Here is a 19,795-nt window from a genome sequence, read left to right on the forward strand (position 1 = left end):
GGAATCAGCATTTAAGGGAACAACCTCTTTACTATCCCTGAAAGTGGGTAGGAGTGAATTCCATCTTGCACCATATGTCCCTAGCTATCTACCCGGTCTTACCCCTGAAATAAAAAGCTTATTGAGCCGACGTTGTTGAGCTAACCCTCACCCATGCAAATCCAAGGATAATCCCGAATAAACAGGAGTTTATAGTTAGCTCAGGATTAAGGTCAAGTTACCTTGGTCATCGTTTTGAAATAGTTAGTCTTAAATAGTAAACAACGTTATAAAGTAAGAGTGACTTATTTCTTGGTCCGATCTTATGCAAACTCATTGCACAGGATGCCTTCACTTCTCATGTCACCATATGAACGAATTAGGATCACTTCGTTTGTAGTACTTTACAACTTTTTGTAAAAACTACAGAGTGGGTGGCATTCGATAGTGTTACCAGAATACGGTACACAAACTTATTCGTATACTATAGATCATTTTGGCTATTTACTCGAACCTGATCCACTCTTATGTCTCCACATAAAGTTCAAGTACTCATATAATAGTTATGAATCTTTTAGTTTATTGGATTTATTTCTAAAATGAAATAAGCAATTCATATATTCAATAACAACTTTATCGATTTACATAATGAGTTTATTGTTTACAAATCACGAGTTTTAGGATATAAAACCCAACAATAACATCGTTCATAATAGAGATTTACATTTCAACGGGATGACCATAAGTGACATGACCTAAATCCTGAGTGAGTTGTGAATTATTTCCTATGAAGGCGGTCCTTTGATTTGTATGGGTGAGAGTGGCCAAATCGCTGACTCGAGAGATGGGAACACAGTTACACAAGATGAAATTCACTCCTTCCCCAACGTCGTAAAAAGTAGATAAATTGCCCCCTTAAGAGCTGATTCTGGGGCTTGAACAATGTGACGCCACAACCTCTCCTAGCTCGAGAGAGGTTTTGGTCATAGGTTGACTATGACTTATTGTTCATTAGAGGGATTAGTGGTACTTAAGGAGATAGATGTAACTACAGGGGTAAAAAGGTAATTTTGGCCTAGCTGTACTTACAAGCAATTTGTTAAGGATCACTGAACTATTGACTAGTTATATCCAATGGACACAGAAATATATCTGTAGTGCGAAGAGTGCAGCTGTCGATCTTTAGTGGAGTACCCGACAGTTAATGGATGTTGAATAATTTAATTAAAGGGTTTAATTAATTATTTAAGTACTATTAGAGCTTCAATCTACAATTTCATGAGGTCCCCTCTATAGCTCAATAGGGATTAAATGAGAATCAAATTTAGATTAATTTGAATTGTTCAAATTAATTGAGGAAATTAATTATATATGATATAATTAATTTTAATTTAATTATATATGATATAATTAATTCTAATTTAATTATATATGATATAATTACTATAATGTATTTTATACATTATAATATACATTTTATTTAAGAGGAAATAAATATTTGAATATGATTCAAATATTAATTATGTGAATTGGATTCAGATAATTAAATTTAATATAAATGAGATTTATATTAAATATGGTAAATGAGAGAATTAAACTATAGGTTAAATTGTATTGGATACAATATTAAACTATAGGTTATATGTTATATTTGATATAACATATAGTTTAATATATGTATTATATGATAAAGTGGTTATCACATAAATATTTTTTAATTTTTTTTTATTTTTGGAATTAATTTTGGGAGGGAGTTATCCTTCCCCATTTTTTCTCTCTACAACGTGTTGAGTGGGAGGGGTGCAAGGAGTTGTTACCATCTTCTTCTTCCCTTGAGTTTGACAGTACAAAAGACATAAAATAATTTCTAAAAAAAGTTCTTAAGTTCTTTGTTCTTCCACCCTTCCTCTCTCAAACCTTTTCCCTCTCTTCCAAAGTTCTAAATGCCCACAACTCCTTAGTGATTCTCATCTCATTAGAGAATAAAGGAGGCTCTTTTCGTGGTGGTGACCATTTGGATCAAATTTGTTTGTGACAGATCTAGAGAAGGGAAATTCGTGAAGAAGGTTTCTTCAAAGGTAAGTCTTTCTCTCACCCTAATTCCTTTTTTCATTTATGTTTGCATGCTGTAAATTTATTATTATGCATAATATTTGTATTTTGTAATTTTGATTAAAATAAATTTTGGATCGATCTCCACGCTTCCACTTATGGACCTTCAAAGATTTCTTCAGACATGCAGGTGGATCTTGTTCAAGTAATAACCTAAATGGTATATAGTATATAGATAAGGTTAGGTGCCTTATCCTCGTGACACTACAAATATGACCCACTTTGTAATTGTTACAAAAGTTGTAAAATGTTACAAATAATTTGATCCTAATCATTCATATGTAGACATGTGAGTAGGGGTATCCTATACAAAGAGTTTGTATAAGACCGGACTGCGAAATGATTACTCTCTTTATAGCACCATTGACTAAAAGGGATTAACATTTTATAGGATGACCATAGGTAACTCGACCTCAATGCTGTGAGTGATGAACTTCTGTCTATTAGAGTAGTCCTTTAATTTTTATGGGTGAGCGTGGTCCGACTCGCTAACTTAATAAGCCTACCATTTTGGAGATTGTTTCCAATAGGGAGCTGGGAACATAGCTACACAAAATGGAATTCACTCCTTATAATCTTTAGGGTAGTAGATGAATTGTTCCTTTAAGTGCAGATTTCAGGTCTTGAACAATATGACCCTTCCCTTTCAGTTGCCTAAAGAGGGTTTTGTTTATGGTAGGACCATAAACAGGTTGTTCATTAGAGGATTAATAGGAGTTAAGGAGTTAGATGTAATTACAAGGGTAAAACGATAATTTGACCCAACTATAATTACAAGTAATTCATGAAGAGTCGACTTACTGTTGATTGATTATATCCACAAAAATATATCTACAGTGTGAAGAATTTAGTTGTTGGTCTTTAATGGAGTGACCTGTAGTTAATGAATATTGATTAAATTAACTAAAAAGTTTAACTAGTTAATCTCATATCATTGAGGCTTCTAGTCTGTAGGTTCATTAGGTCCTCTTGCTAGCTCACTAAGGATAAAAACAATGAATAAATGGTTTTAGAATAATTTGAATTATTCAAATTATTTAAAGGATGTAGTGGTGTCATTTATATTAATCTGATTAATATAAAGTATAATGTATATTGATACATTATAATATATAGTTAATTATAAATATGATTTATAATTATTAGTATATTATGAAAGAGATAAATATTTGAATGAGATTCAAAATAATATAATGTATATAGATACATTATAATATAAAATTAATTTTGAATGAGATTTATATAATTACTATAAGTTATAATTAATGTGAATGTGATTCATATTAAAACTATAGGTTATGAGAATATATTCAAATAAGATTCAAATATTAAATTAATATGAACAAGATTCACATTAAACTATAGGTTAAAATTAATGTAAATGAGATCCATATTAAAATCATAGGTTATGTGAGATGATGTTATTTGAATATGATTCAAATTATATTAAATATATGATATTTAATTATCAATTAATAAATTGTTAATTAGTTAATATTATTATTTAATTGAATATTAAATTATATTTAATAGATTATTTAAATAATATAAAAATTGAAATAACTCTCTTGGGAGTCATTGTATGCATAATGGAGGGGAATTATAACTCTTTTTCCATTCATCATTGTTAGCTCTCAAAAAGAGCTAATATTATGTTCTTAATTTTGCCATATTGAATAATTCTGATGCTTAAATTGTATAATTTGTAGATAAATCGATCTTGAGGAGCAAATAGGTCATTTGGATGACAACCAAGCTAAAAAGAAGCAAAATGGGAGTTGGATGAACCATGTTGAAAGAAGACAGCAAAATTGCCAAACTGCCCTTGAGAGTAGCGTTGCAACCCTCCCTTGACCCTCGAGTGATGCTGAAAGGCAATAACACCACTTCTGGGACAGGCATGCAATGTTGCAATGCCACCACAACACTCCAGCACGACACTATAAGATAGAAGCAATCGAAATAGTGCAGCATTACAACACTGACCAGTGTGTCACAACGCTATGAACATCAATGGTCATTTTGTCTCCACACGTGTGCAATGCAGCGTTGCGTCAGTGCTGTGCCCCTCCTCCAATGCTTGGGGTCTGCTTTGACAAGGGTGTCACAATGCTCTTGGGAGCGTTGCGACGCTACAATCATGTTATAAATAGAATTGTTATATTTCAGTTGAGGGAGAATGAATTGGAGCCACATTAAAGACGATTTTTTGAGACATTTCACTAGATTTTCACCATTCTTTCTTCCACTTTCAATTTCCTTTCATTATTGCTTTCAATCTCTCAATTAATGTTGTTGATTTGAAGAAGATGCAAGGTTAGGTAACCCTTTCTTCTTGGGTTTAGTAGTTTTGTTCAATTTCTTGAGGATGTTTAATTAATAATGTTGAATCCTGTGAACACTTGAGTTTGATCCTAATCATTCATGTGTAGACATGCGAGTGGAGGTATCCTATACAAATAGTTTGTATAAGACCAAACCACGAATGATTAATCTCTCTTTATAACACTGTTGACGAAAGATATTAACATTTCATAGGATAACCATAGGTAACTCGACCTCAATTCTGAGTGAGTTATGAACTCATGTCTATTAGAGCAGTCCTTTGATTTGTACGGGTGAGAGTGGTCTAACTCACTAACTCAATAAGCCTACCATTTTAGAGATTGTTTCGAGTAGGGAGCTGGGAACATAGCTACACAAAATGGAATTCACTCTTTACCATCTTTAGGGTAAATAGATGAATTGCTCCCTTAAGCTTTGATTTCAGATCTTGAACAATGGGGCATTTCCCTCTCACTTGCCCAAAAGGGTTTTGTTTATGGTAGGACCATAATCAAATTGTTCATTAGAGGATCAATGAAACTTAAGAAGTTAGATGTAATTATAATGGTAAAATGGTAATTTGACCCAACTGTACTTACGAACGATTCATGAAGGGTCGACTTATTGTTGATTAATTATATCCATGAACACAAAAGTATATCTACAATGTGAAGAGTTCAGTTGTGAGTCTTTAGTGGAGTGACCTACAATTAGTGAATGTTGATTAAATTAACTAAAGAGTTTAATTAGTTAATCTTGTATCATTTGAGTTTCTAATCTATAGGTTCATTAGGTCCCCTTGCTAGCTCACTAAGGATAAAAACAAGGAATAAATGGTTTTGGAATAATTTCAATTGTTCAAATTATTTAAAAGATATAGAGGTGTGATTTATATTAATCTCATTTATATAAAGTATAATGTATATTGATACATTATAATATATAGTTAATTATAAATATGGTTTATAATTAATACTATATTATGAAAGAGATAAATATTTGAATAAGATTCAAAATAATATAATGTATATAGATATATTATAATATAAAATTAATTTTGAATGAGATTCAAAATTATACTTTATTATATGAGAGTAATGTTCGAATAAGATTCAAATGTTAATTGTATGAATGAGATTCATATAATTACTATAGGTTATAATTAATATGAATGAGATTCATATTAAAACTATAGGTTACATGAGAGATATATTTGAATAAGATTCAAATATTAAATTAATATGAATAAGATTCACATTAAAACTATAGGTCAAAATTGATGTGAATAAGATTCATATCAAAACCATAGGTTATGTGAGAGGATGTTATTTGAATATGATTCAAATTAAATTAAATATATGATATTTAATTATTAATTAATAAATAAATAATTAGTTAATATTATTATTTAATTGTATATTAAATTAGATTTAATATGTTATTTAAATAATATAAAAATTGGAATAACTCCCTTGGGAGTCATTCTACGCATAATGGAGGGGAATTATAACTCGCTCTCCATTTTATGCATAAGTGTTACAGAACAAGAGAAGAAAAATTTCTCTCATAAACAGTAACTCTGAAAAAAAAAATTTGTATTCTTCTCTTTGATCTTCCAAAACAAGAAGGATCTTACCATCCTGTTCCTTGTCTTAAACATAGCAAGGAAGGCCTGGTGGTGGTGTCCTGGTGATTAACCGTGTTCCTGGAAGAAACTTTAAGTTTGAGGAAGATTTTCTTCGTGGATGTTCGTGAGGTTGTGGAGAATGAAGCATTCAAGAGTATTTTCCTCTCCTCTTTTAAAGCATGCTTATAAATGTGTATGTTTATCTTGTTACACAATAATTTCTCTATTTTTCAAGAACTTTCAAAAGGGATTTTGATGGCACATGTGTTTGTATGCTTCCATTGAGGAAATTGATTCCTTTAAAGGCATCTCGTTTCGCTCCTCATTCCTTTCGAGCTTTAGGTCATGCCAAATATTTTTTACTATGGAGATAGGTTAATCATCGAAGTCTACAGTTTCTATCAATTTGTTCACCAGTTTAGCTTTTATTAGGATATACCAAACAATCTTGGATGCATCCCGGAGGTTAACTTAAACAATGTCTTGCACCATTGGAGGATTTGCATCCATTGTGGTGAGAAGTCTCAAGTATTTCTTCCAGCACTTGCATTGAATCCTCAAGATCACGTCACTGCTCATTTTAAAACCTGGTGGCTGAACAAGCATAGGGACTATTTGGAGAAGAATGTCTACAAATTGGTGGATGGAACAATTCCTCTTCCAGGCCAATCCAAGCTTCCCAAGAGAAGTGGAGCTAACTTCGCGGGTAAACAACTCCGTTTAATTTATTAACAATCCTCAGACGCTCCAAATAATTCCAATGAAGGGTATAAAAGCCAAGAAGATTGTCATTGGAAAAGAGCAAAAACATCTAAGGATACTTTTGACCACGATCGTCAGCTCTTTGAAGCTGCTCTTGATAACTTTTAGACTTTTGGTGTCAGGGAAACTCAAGTTAAGTAACCTTAAGTGCACAATCCCTTTTTGTCTTACTTTTGTCATTTAACTTACCCTTTTTTTTTTAATTTCTTTTTTTAGTCTTTTCAAAATGGTTCAACTCAGGAAGAAGAAAATAAACACAACGTTGAGTCTATGACAAGCCCTCAAGCTCTTAAGCCCTCACTAAATGTGCAAAAGGCTCGCTGTGGCCCAAGACGAGCAAAATATGAAGTCATGCCCTACAACCATTAACAAGTGATCTTAACCCGGTCAAAAGAAATTAGTCACATCAGCCTTTGATGTTTCTCATTTCTACGCCGATAACTTGATTTTTTAAATTCGACAACAGACTACTGTAACAATATGGGATAACTTTCGGCAAAAGATTGTCCATACTCCGTTTGAGCATACAGGTAATCTTGAATCGAAAATGCGAAAGATCTTTAATGTGATTGCAGAAAGAAAAACAGATAATCTAGCCTCTTTAAAAGAATTTATGGGTGGCTACTTTAAGGAAATCGAGAATCACAATCAACTACGATTATAACTTAAAATTCAAGTAACTAAAGACAATAAACTAGAAGAGGAGAAAAAAAATGCTTGTGAAGATATTGTGAGCTGACGAAAGCTGCATGCTCGAAGAGAAGGATACCTTTGAGTGTCGATTCATACAATTGTCCATAAAGGCAGCTGAATGGGAAGCAAAACTTGAAGTTGTGCATGTACAAACCAATAAACTCTCTAATTTAATCTCCAAGAATGTTAAAGGCTTAAGCCAAAAGCAATGTAAGATCTCAGATAATTGTGTAAAAATCGACAACCTAGAATCTGCCCCTACTCTTATCAATGCAGATGCTCGAATGTTATCGACACTTTGAGAATCGAAAGCCTGTACAAGGAGTTGAAGAGTTTCAAATGGAGTCCCTAATTCAAGACCTCTTTTATATAGATTTTGTTGTTAGTTTACTTTACAAGATTTAAGAGATTTATAATAGAACTTTTTCCCTTTGAGGTTTTATTTTTCATGTTTGTTTCTTAGATTGAATGCAATTCCTCACCCTTTTTTTTTTCTCATTTAATTGAAGTTCATATATATTCAAATTACCTGCATATCCTTACAATGAATGGAACTCTAGTTATAGCGTAGTTCGAAGGATTTATCTTTATAATGCGACTGATATTAAATCTCTTTAAATTGCCTACGTACTCTTTATAATGAATAAGGATCAAGTTATAACGTAGTTCAAAGGTTTTTTTTAGGGGGAGGCATTCATCTTTTAAGTTCATGTGGGCCAGGAGCACCATGCAGTTTATATTCTTATGATAAGGAGTTCTTTACATATTTATCAAACATACAATTTCTTAAGAAACTTGTCGTTGATTAGGCCAATTCTTAATCTATCTTGATCGACGATCTTATATGCTCCATTTTTGTAGACTTCTTTGACGATGTAAAATCCATTTCATTTAGGTGTGAACTTATTTCCTGTATGTCTCGTTGTGATGATTGGTCTTCTTACAATAAGTACTAGATCACCAATCTAAAATGATCGAGGCTTCACATGCTTATCAAAGGCTTTAGAAATTCATGCTCGATAACATTCCAACACCCGCTGAGCTTCTAACCGTCTTTCATTGAGTGCTTCTAACTCTTAAAGATGTAACTTGGTATTGTCTTCTATGGTCAACTCTTCTTGCACTGCCATTCTTAGTGATGAGATTTCTCTTTCTAGAGAGAGAACAACTTTCACTTTATAAACAAGAGAATATGGTGTAACTTCTGTAGGAGTATGATGAGTAGTTTGATAAACCCATAATGCTTCTTCAATCTTCTCTTGCCAATCTCTTTTCCACTTAGAGACAATTTTCTTTAGTAGATTATACAATGTTTTGTTGAATGCCTCTATCAACCCATTTGCAGTTGCATTGTACATGGATGACTTGTACATGGATGACTTGTATTGCTTGAACTTGGATTTCTCACATAATTTATACATCAAGCTATTGGAAAATTGCCTCCCATTATCTGTCACTGTTTGAAGGAGAATACCATACCAGCAGATGATGTGAGTTCGGATAAAGTCCATTGCATTTTTCTTCTTAGCTTCTTGCAGGGCGATGGCCTTGACCCAACTTGAAAAGTAACTCGTTGCTGCAAGGATGTAAGAATGTCCTACTGATGACTTAGGTGCTATAAGACCAACAAGATCAAGTCCCGAAGCTTCAAAAGATCATGATGCAACAATTGCATGTAGATGTTCAGGCAGTTGATGAATGAAGTTTGTATGGTATTGACAAGTCTTACACTTACTCCATTGAATCCTGGATCATCTTGGGCCAACAATAACCCATTTTCTTTAGTTGGAATTGAAGCTTTGGTCCAGATTGATACGACAGACACCTGAATATGCCTCTTTTACAGCCTTCATCGATTCCTCTTTTCTAAACCATCGAAGAAAGAGCCCTTCAAGGAAGCATCAATATAAAACTCCTTTGTAATAAACAAAGTGAGAAGCTCTTCTTCACACCTTAGTTTTATGGTTGAGGTCTTTCGATATGCTCAAGATAATCTATAATGGGTAGTTGTTAGTCTTCCTCGTCAGTTAAGCAGGCTGATATCACGTTCATTTCTTCACATTCAATCTCGACTAGTGGTATGACCCAACTTTGACAAAGCAATATGTTTAGAGTTACATTGTCTAGACTTGTCAGGGCAGTAGCCAATGTTGGCTTTTTGGCCCTTAATCTCAAATTAATTAATTTTAATTAATTAGTTAATCAATGTTTTGATGATAACAAACTCAATTTTTAATTACCAAAAATCTTAGTGTTTTAATATATCCATAGCGTAGAGCTCAGAACAACGATTCCAACACCTCTTGAATCACTCAAATCGGAGCTAAAACGAAGACGATATGACTGAAATAAGTCTATAGAGAAAATACCGTGGTGGATGACGTGGCATAACTAGACCATTTGCATGTAGACATATGACAACATATTGATTGATGGTGGATCATTAAGAGATTAACATATGATGGACTTTTGATTTTTGGATTGATTTCAAATAAAAAAATGAAATTTAGATGAAATTTAAAAAGAAAATAAATTTAATATTATTTTATGTTTGTGTCTAACGGTTAGTTTTTTTTACACATGGTATGTTTTTTATTTTTGGATTTACTTTAAAGAGAATGAATTTAAAAAGAAAATGAATTAAAAGGAAAATGAATTTAATATTATTTTATGTTTGTGTCTAACGGCTAGTTTTTGACACATGGTATGTTTTTATTTTTTGGATTAATTTTAAAAAGAAAATGAATTTCAAAAGAAAAGAAATTTAATATTATATTTTGTTTGTATCTAACGACTAGTTTAGTTTAAAATCTCCACCAAAATCCAATAGTACAAATTAATTGTGGTTTCTAAAAATTTTTCCATCTCTATATAAACCATCTTCCTCTCCAAATTTTAAAACAAACAAATTTTACATTTCATAATCCTCCAAAACACAAAAGTTCCATTGTTGCTCTCTCTAAGTTCACAATTTTTTTTTTTCATCTTATTCTTGAGAGAGTGTTATTGTATTGTGAGGATAAACTTGTTGAATGCTTAAACTTGTAAATCCACTCTAGTGAGAGTTGTATTGTGTTCTTCAAAAATTTCAATATTTGTAACAGTTTGATCCTAAACCGTGGAAAGGATCGGTTTGCTCTTGAACCCATAAAAGGAGTGTTGGTGTAACGGTTGGGCTCTAATCCGTGGAAAGAGTCAGAAAGATTTTATTCAAATTCCCAAGAGGCGCTTGGGGTGTGGAGTAGGTCGAATTTGATCCAACCACTATAAAAATTACGGTGTCTTCTTCTCTAACTCTTTTCTTTTTATTTTTGAAATTAATTTAAGCAATTTATTGTATGTTTTAATTTGTTCTTATTTATTTGCTAAAATTTGATAGAATTAAATTATTTGTTCTTATTTATTTGCTAAAATTTGATAGAATTAAATTATCACATTTTTTGTCATCTTACTTGTTGCATAATTTGAATTTTTCTTATTATTTATAAAAAGTGTATTAATTAGTTTAATTGGGTTAATTTAGAAAAAAAAAGTTTAATTAAATCCTATTCACCCCCCTTTAGGGTTGCCATATCGATCCAACAGCCAAGTTTGCCAAGGCGTTCACTTTCTTATTTTCTGAACTCGAGACATGTTCCAACATCACGTTGTCGAACTTATCCATCAACTATCTGGCATAAGTGAAGTAAGGTTTCAAGTTTTCATGCTTCACATCATACTGGAGTAAGAGCTGACTGACGATCAAGTTTGAATAACCATAAATCTCTATGTATGGTAATTCAATCTCTAACGCCATTTGGAGACGATTAAGGCTTGATATTCATCAACATTGTTCGAGCATAATTCAACAAGCGTAAAGCCATAAGTAGCATATGTTTCTCGAGTGAGATGAGGAAGATGTCTGCCCTTTGCACCATTTCTTCATACTGCACATCAAAGTAAATGGTCCAAGGCTCTGTGATTTCCATGAAGAAAACCTTATCATCGGGCAACTCTTCACATAACTTCCAATATGATGGAATTGGGTGATCTACCAAGATGTCTGTTAATGCTTGTCCTTTAATCGCCTTATGTGACATATAGAAAATGTCATATTACTGAAGCATGGTCACCCATTTAGCTAGGCATTTAGAGATGATTGACCTAGATAGAATGTACTTGATGGGGTTGGCTTTTGAAATTAGGCAAACCGTGAAGACCTGCGTATAATGTCTTAGCTTATTGATGGCGAAGAAGAGTGCAAGACACATTTTCTCGATGGGAGAGTAGTCATTCTCAACTCTAGTTAAGGTTCTAATTAGATAATATCAATGGCTTTCCTGCTACAGGAGTGCCTAGGACAGGAAAAGTAAGCAATTATTTCTTTATACTATCAAAAGAATTTGGATAGATTTCATCCCACTCGATTTTTCTCCTTTTCTCATCAGCCTCTAAAAAGGTTGGCACCGACCAGCTAGGATGGAAATAAACCTTCGGATGTAACTAGGCGCCCCTGGAGACTTCTTAACTCATGTAAATTTTTAGGCCTTGGCATCTTGTGGATGGCATTAATCTTGGATTGGTCTATCTCGATCCCTTGATTCCTTACAACAAAACTGAGAAACTTTTCTGAGGTCATGTCGAACGCGCACTTGAGTCGATTCATCCTCAGTTTATATTTTCGCATGTGATCCAACGCAACTCTTAAATCCTTCAGGTGATCTTGTCGTTTCTTGAACTTGACCATGAGATCATCAACATAACATTCCACATGTTTATGCAGCATATCATCAAACATCTTTTGCATGGCACATGGGTAAGTAGCACTAGCACTCTTCAACCCAAAGGGTATCACCTTGTAATAGTATATGCCCTTTGGAGTCCGAAAAGTCGTCATTTCCTCATCTGTGAGAGTCATCCTGAAGGAAATCAGACATGAGGATTTCCATGAGAAGTGAAAGGATCGTTCCAAATTCCATTCGAAATTGAACATAAACAGTTATAGTACAAGAAACGGAAACTAACTGGTCATGCACAACTAGAAATTACAACATGCTTTAAGAGAGAGTCAAGGGATAGAGTATGCATACCTTTGAAGAAACATTTTTCAAGACTCCCTCGATCAATCTCCAAGCATCCAAGAACAACAACACAGCCCTCGAATGCAACGATCGACGCAACACGATCACCAGCACGAACATAACGAACGCACTAACCACGAACACAACGAACGGCCTTCAGATCCTCGAAATCAATCGAATTCAGTGAGAACACCAGCAAAATGGTTACTTTGGTGTTCTCGGTGTGAGAATCCAAGAGTTGAGGGTTCTATATAGACTTGGTTAGAGAAAGTGACAGAAGGAACAACAATCATATAGATGATTGAGCAAGTGGGAGATGACACGGTCTATCATATAGACGATGTGCTCAATCGTGTAGAAGATGGCAGCCTATCGTATAGACAATGCCACGCAATCGTTTAACTACAATCAGCTGAGTGAACTATCGTATAGATAACCTCCACGATTGTTTAGTCTCTCTACTAGCTATCGCTTAGTGAAAACCTTTCACTTGATAGCCTTCACCGTGAGTAACTTTCCAGAAGCAGCAACTACTAATTTTAGGAAAACGTTTTTCCTTTTTTTCTCACGGTTATCATAAAATCACCAATAACCTCCCACTCAATTGATTATTAGAGAAAAAGAGATAATTATCAAATAATTAATATTATTATAAATAAATATGATAACCAACTTATCATATTATATTTATAACCTGTAGTTTTAATATTTCATCACATGAAACATATAAACCATAGTTCTCTTTCTATTTTATGGTACTTAATGTAAATCATATTTACATTAATTCTCCACTTGATGTATCTCATACATCATATCGATTATATCATATATACTCGAATTTCCTCTTGTCAATTTGAACACTTCAAACTAACACCAAGAACTGATTCTCGACTTGAATCCATTGAGCTACCAAGGGGACCTTCGGACCTATAGCTTGAAGCTCCAATGATACGTGAATAACTGATTAAACTCCTTAGTCATGGGATCCACCATCCGTTAACTGTCGGGCACTCCACTAAAGACCGACAACTGCACTCTCCTCACTACAAATATATTTTGTGTCCATATCAACCAATCAATAGCGAGATAACCCTTCATAGATCGCTCGTAAGTATAGCTGGCCCAATTTATCATTTTGCCCCTGTAGTTATATCTAACTCCTTAAGTACTACTGATTTCTCTAATGAACATACATTATAGTCCTACTATGATTGAGTCCTCTCTTCCAAAGAGAGGTTGTGATCACTATGTTCAAGATCTGGAATTAACCCTTCAAGGAGCAATCTATCTACTTACCCCTGCTTCGGGGAAAGAGTGAATTTTATCTTGTGTAACTGAGTTCCCAGCTCCCAAATCAGAAAAATCCCAAAAAAGGTAGGCTTGTTGAGTTGGCAATCTGGCCGCTCTCACCCATACGAATCAAAGGACCACCCTCAAAGACAGGAGTTCCTAAAACACTCAGGATTAAAGTTATGTCACCTATGGTAGTTTAGGTGAGATGTAAGTCTCAAGTATCAACGATGTTATATAAAGAGACGAATCATCTCATGGTCCAATCTTATAAAAACTCTTTGTATATGACACCTCCGCTCGCATGTCTCCACATGAATGGTCAAGATCAGATCATCTGTAGTAGTTCACAACACCTGTAAACTTCTACAAAGCGGATCGTATCCGTACCGTCACCAGGATCAAGTATCCCTCCTTAATATTTATACTACAGACATTTTTTAGGTTATCACTTAAGGCATGATCTACTTGTATATCTCATATATATGCTTAAGTTTACATACAATAACCATGGAGCTTTGTTTATTGGATATGAGTAAATGCAAAATAAAATAACTCTTATTTTATTCATAACAATGTGTACAGTGTTTACAAACTACAAGACTCCAAGAGAATTACGACACAAATCCCAACACATCCATATTTGGTTATATCCAAACGACCCTTCCATAAAGGATAAAGCTTGTGCCCAATAGTTTCATCAACCATTATTTCAATTATATGCAATGAAAAATCGTCTTTTGGGCATATGTTATTTAGATCATGAAAGTCTACACGAACACGAAGTTGTCCGTTCTTCTTTCTAATAGAAACAGTTTTGGCTATCCACGTCGGGTATTTGACTTCATGAATGAATCCTGCTTCAGTCAACTTATTGACTTCAGCTTAAATTTGGCAAATAAGCTCTAGTTGAAAGCGTCGTTGAGCTTGCTTAACTGGTCGATACCCTTGTTTGATTGTGAGTGATGGACTGTTATTTTTGGATCAAGCCCCAACATCTTTTTGTAAGACCAAACAAAGATTTCCTTATAGTCAATAAGTAAACTCATGTATTTACCCTCCTCCTCACCAAAGAGAGATCCACTAGTGAAAGTTGGGCGTGGTTTCTCTATTGTATTAAGATTTGCGTCTTTGAGTTCATCCATTATGGATTGACCATGATTCTCAAATATTAATGGGACATCCTCCACATCTTCTTCGGACATTTCCTTTTCTGAATCTTCGACGATGGTGATATGGTAACATGAAGTTTCCTTTTCTTCTTACTCTAAGTTTTTGTTTTGAGGATTAGTGAAGACAACATCACACCTTTTTACCTTCAACGAGCCTTTGTTGGTATTGAGGGTAACAAAAAATTTTGTTTTCATTTGTGAAGGAATAGAGCTACAAATTTCTCTATCACCTTCTATTTCACAAGGTGACTTCTTGCATGACTGACTTTCGGTGTCCTCATGCCTAGGTGGCACCAAATTGACGCGTGATATATCGTTTCCTTCTTCTTTATAGTTACATTATCCTTCATCTTTTATCTCATTAGACCACTTTTTGCAAATTGATTCTGAACACCTTTAAATTTGAGACAATCGAAAAATAACACACGAGGTGATTCCCCATCTTTCTTTATAGCCAAACTTAATCTTTCAAAGGCTAACAGTTATGTTGCCACTGCCATTCGACAAATGAATTCTTCTACTTTAGAAGGTATTGTCAACCTTCGAAAGACCGAGCCTCGATCAAGGCGCTGACTTCCTTTTTTCTCTACTGTCATGTTTAATCTTTCAAAGACTAAAGCACGTGCGAAAAGTGGTCTAATGCGGTCGAAGGCCGAGGTTCTTTGATTATTACTATCTTTTTTTTTGCACCATAAACCTTCTCTACAGTTATATGATTGTTGTCAACCATCTTTTCCTTCCCCCTTCAAGTTATATGAACTAGTTCTAATGACTTATATCTAAGTCCTTTTCTCGATGCAGGTACAACATGCGCTTCCTGCAAAAGCTTCTGCAGGTCAGAGAAAGCTCAAGCCACTTATAGATCCTCAAGCTCTTGAACTCAGTGTGAGTTGTGAAGTCATAACCTACTTTTGCCAGCAGTTTGTAAGCATTTGGGTCGAATCCGTCTTTCGTCCATCTTTCAAGCAGATTTGCTTCCACAAGATCTAATTTTGGTCTATGTATTTCTTGTTTCATTATCTTAGCAAGTGATAACGGGCAGAAATGCACATTATTATAGTGCTAAGTTATTAAACAATGCAGGTTTTCATTGATAAAATATATAAGATTGCGTCCAAAAAGCATTAAGTTTATAACATTGCGGTCGATGCGTTTATCGCATAAAAACAGTTAACTTTTGTATTTTTCTGTAGGATATGTGTTGACGCAAGGCGGAAAATGTGATCACAAGAAATCAACGGTTGAGCGCAGCGTTACCGCAAGGCTTTGTAGTGATTTGTGCTCGCAAATATCTGCTCAAGAAGGATTTCCGCATAGAACCGGCGTAACTTGGTGGGCGCATTTGGGTGAAAAGCATAATAAATCACGATGGGACAGAAAGATGATGACGGTCGAGTCCGAATTAAGTTCACAAGCCGCTAACGAACTATTGTAGCAAGTACACTCAACTTTTTGGTGACAAATATTCGGTGCATCAATCAGAGAATTAATGCCATCCCATCAGTGCAGTCATAAGAGAGAAGAAGCCTTTCACCCCGAAGCTCTATAAATACTGAAGGCAACCTTCAGAGAAGAGGTTCGTCTTTTCGGCTAGTGCGAGAGTTAGATAATTTTCTCCATAGTTAGAAGTAGCCTTGTTCTTAGTTTTTATTTTACTTAAGGCAGAAGCGAGAGAAGTGAGGTTGTGCCGAGACATCTTTCCGGTGAACTTGGAAGAGTGCCGGAAGAGTCGAGATCAGAGAGAGGGCCAACTTCTGCAGAAGCAGGAATATCTTTTGAACGAAATAGAGTCAACAGTGTAAAAGCCTTGGGAAGCAAGGGATTGCTACCAGGCTCTCTATCCTTATCTTCCATTGTTATTTTGTACTTAAACTTATCTATAGAAATGAAATCTACTTCTTTATATCTGTTCACTCTCTGTTTATTACGCATGAGTAACTAAATCTGTTGAATGGGTTGAGAAGCACTTAGCTAGCATGACTGGGGATCTTCATTCTATACGATTATCTTGTATTATGTATGCATCATTCGTCCATTAGAGATACTCGGGAGGGTAGTCTAAGAACAAAATCTAGGCTTGAAAAAGTCAGGTTAGAATCTAGGCTCGGGAAAATCAGATTAGAACGCATAATCAAGAGATAGAAGCTTAGGAATAAGCACTGTTTGCTATTAACGCATCGCATGCATCCTAGAGATAGGTTATGATTATGTGCGGTTACCTTGTGTTTGTGTGCATCTTGCATCATCGCATAGGAAAAAAGTGGAAACTTAGTAATAAGCTCTATGGACATTATCGCATTCATCACATACGTCCTAGAACTAGCAGCACCGCATTTGCATTGGAAAATGATTTGCTGTCGAATGAGTGTAGCATGATCGCATAGTTTGACGCATTCCCAGGAAACGTTAGCTAAAGACCTTCTCAACCCCTTACTCTGCATACTAGTGTATCTACCGCATAAGCAGTCTTTTCTCAAATCCGCCGCATACTTTTTATACCGCAAAAAAAAACCCAAAATAACTATTCGATTTATTGGTTACCGCAAAGTCTTCTTAAAAATTATCACCACATACCGTTTTCCCTAGTCCCTGAGTTCGACCCTGGACTTACCAGGAACTCAATGGAATTTATACTTGGATTCTGCTGAGAAAACTTGTTGCTCAATGCATCCCCATCACCGCATTTCATTCCATTATTTCATCACATAAAATAACGCATCAGCAAGCAGTGTACCAAAACATCCTTTTAAGATTTCAACATCGCCAACCTTCAGGCTCATTGAGCATTCTACAAACGGTGACTAACCCTTCTTACGTCTCGATAAAGGAACATAGCGCAAGATTGGAGGGCTAAAAATTTTTTTATCTTTTAAAATTATAGTTGGTATAGTGCTAGTGGATGCCTCACTCTTTTTAGAGTTAATGACATTTGCCTTGTCGTTTGTTTCTTTCCTTGCATCTGGTTGTGCTTTTGACTTGGTTTCATCCCCACCTTTTATTAAGAGGGTCTCCATAGGCATTACTTCACCGACGCTATAACTCCTTAAGTAAAACTTTGCATCTGCGAAGTGAGACTTAGCTTCTAAGAATGGATTAGAGTCTGCTTCAACTTTCTTAATGTCATCTTGATCAAACTTGAAACATTTGATGCATTATTGAAGATATCATTCCTTTTTCGTGAATCCAAGGACGACCCAACAACAACTTGTAAGTGGTCTTTGAGCCTATGACATGAAACAATGTGTTGGCCTTCAGGTCATCAATGATGAGTTCTAAGCATATCATGCCCATCTCTCTTTGCCTATATTGGTTGAAGCCTTGAATTACTAATTTGCTGTTTGACAATTCTTCCATCAGGATGCCTAATTGCTTCATAGGTAAAAGTCCATAACTCACTCAGAATTGAGATCGAGTTACATATGGTCATTCTATGAATATTAATCTCTTCAATCAACGGCGTTACAAAATTATTTCGTTGTCTCGTGTCTTATACAAAATGTCTCCACATGAACAATTTGGATCATACTATTTGTAACAATTAGAAAGTGGGTCATATCCATAGTATTACCAAGATAAGGTTGTTGGGGTTTATACCTTTAATCTCGTGGTTTGTATTGTATAAACAAAATTCATTTATTAAATAAAATAAGGAGTTATTTTATTTGATATTTAGACTTGTGTAACTCAATCCAATAAACTAAGATCCAAGGTTATTTAATGTAACTTGAACAATATGTGATTGACATATAGATGGACCATGTTAAAATAATACCTAAAAGGACTATAATATATGGATAAGGTTGGGTGCCTATCTTGATAACACTATGGATAGGCCCATTTTGTAAGTGCTAAAAATGTTGTAAATGTTACAAACGATTTGATCCAATTCATTCATGTATAGATATGTAAGTGGACATATTCTATACAAAGAATTTGTATAAGACCAGACCGCGAAATAATTTATCTCTCTTTGTAACACCATTGATTGAAGAGATTAATATTTCAAAGGATCACCATATGTAACTTCATCTCAATCTTGAGTGAGTTGTGGACTCCTACCTGTGAGTATGGGTGATAATGGCCCGAGTCGCTGACCCAGTAAGCCTACCATTTTTGGGACAAGATCGAGTAGGGAGCTGGAAACATAGCTACACAAGATGGAATTCACTCCATCATGAGTTGTTCCCTTAAATGCTGACTTCGGGTCTTGAACAATGAGGCCCCTCCCTCTCATTAGTTCGAGAGGGATTTTTTTTATAGTTCGACTATAAACAAGTTGTTCATTAGAGGATTAGCGGGACTTAAGAAGCAAGAGGTAATTAAAGGGTAAAATGATAATTTGACCTAACTATAATTATGAACGACTCGTGAAGGATCGACTTACTGGTATGGTTATATCCATGGACACATAAATATTTTATAGTGTGAAGAGTGCAACTATGGATCTTTATGAAGGGAATTGAACCTCTGACGGAAGCATGTGACCACATTTTATGATTTTTTAAAGGTTAAGAAACATACCTTTGTCGATCCACAAATACAACAAAAAACTTCTCTTCGAACCGATGGTCTTCTCTTTGTAATCTTTCTTTTTCACGAGATCTTCCTTGCTATGACTCTGAAAAGGATCTGGCTTGTAAGAACCCCTCTTGAAAGATAGGAGGGAATCAGAAGAAGAATTTTCAGAGAACTCTTCTCTAAAAATTGGGAGAATTTTCTTGAAAGGGAAATCTCTACATAATGACTATAGAGATTATTTTTATGGAGTGTGGAGA

The sequence above is a fragment of the Benincasa hispida genome, chromosome 11, assembly GCF_027475165.1.
Source record: "Benincasa hispida cultivar pf3 chromosome 11, pf3_genome.v1.1, whole genome shotgun sequence".
Classification (NCBI taxonomy): domain Eukaryota; kingdom Viridiplantae; phylum Streptophyta; class Magnoliopsida; order Cucurbitales; family Cucurbitaceae; genus Benincasa; species Benincasa hispida.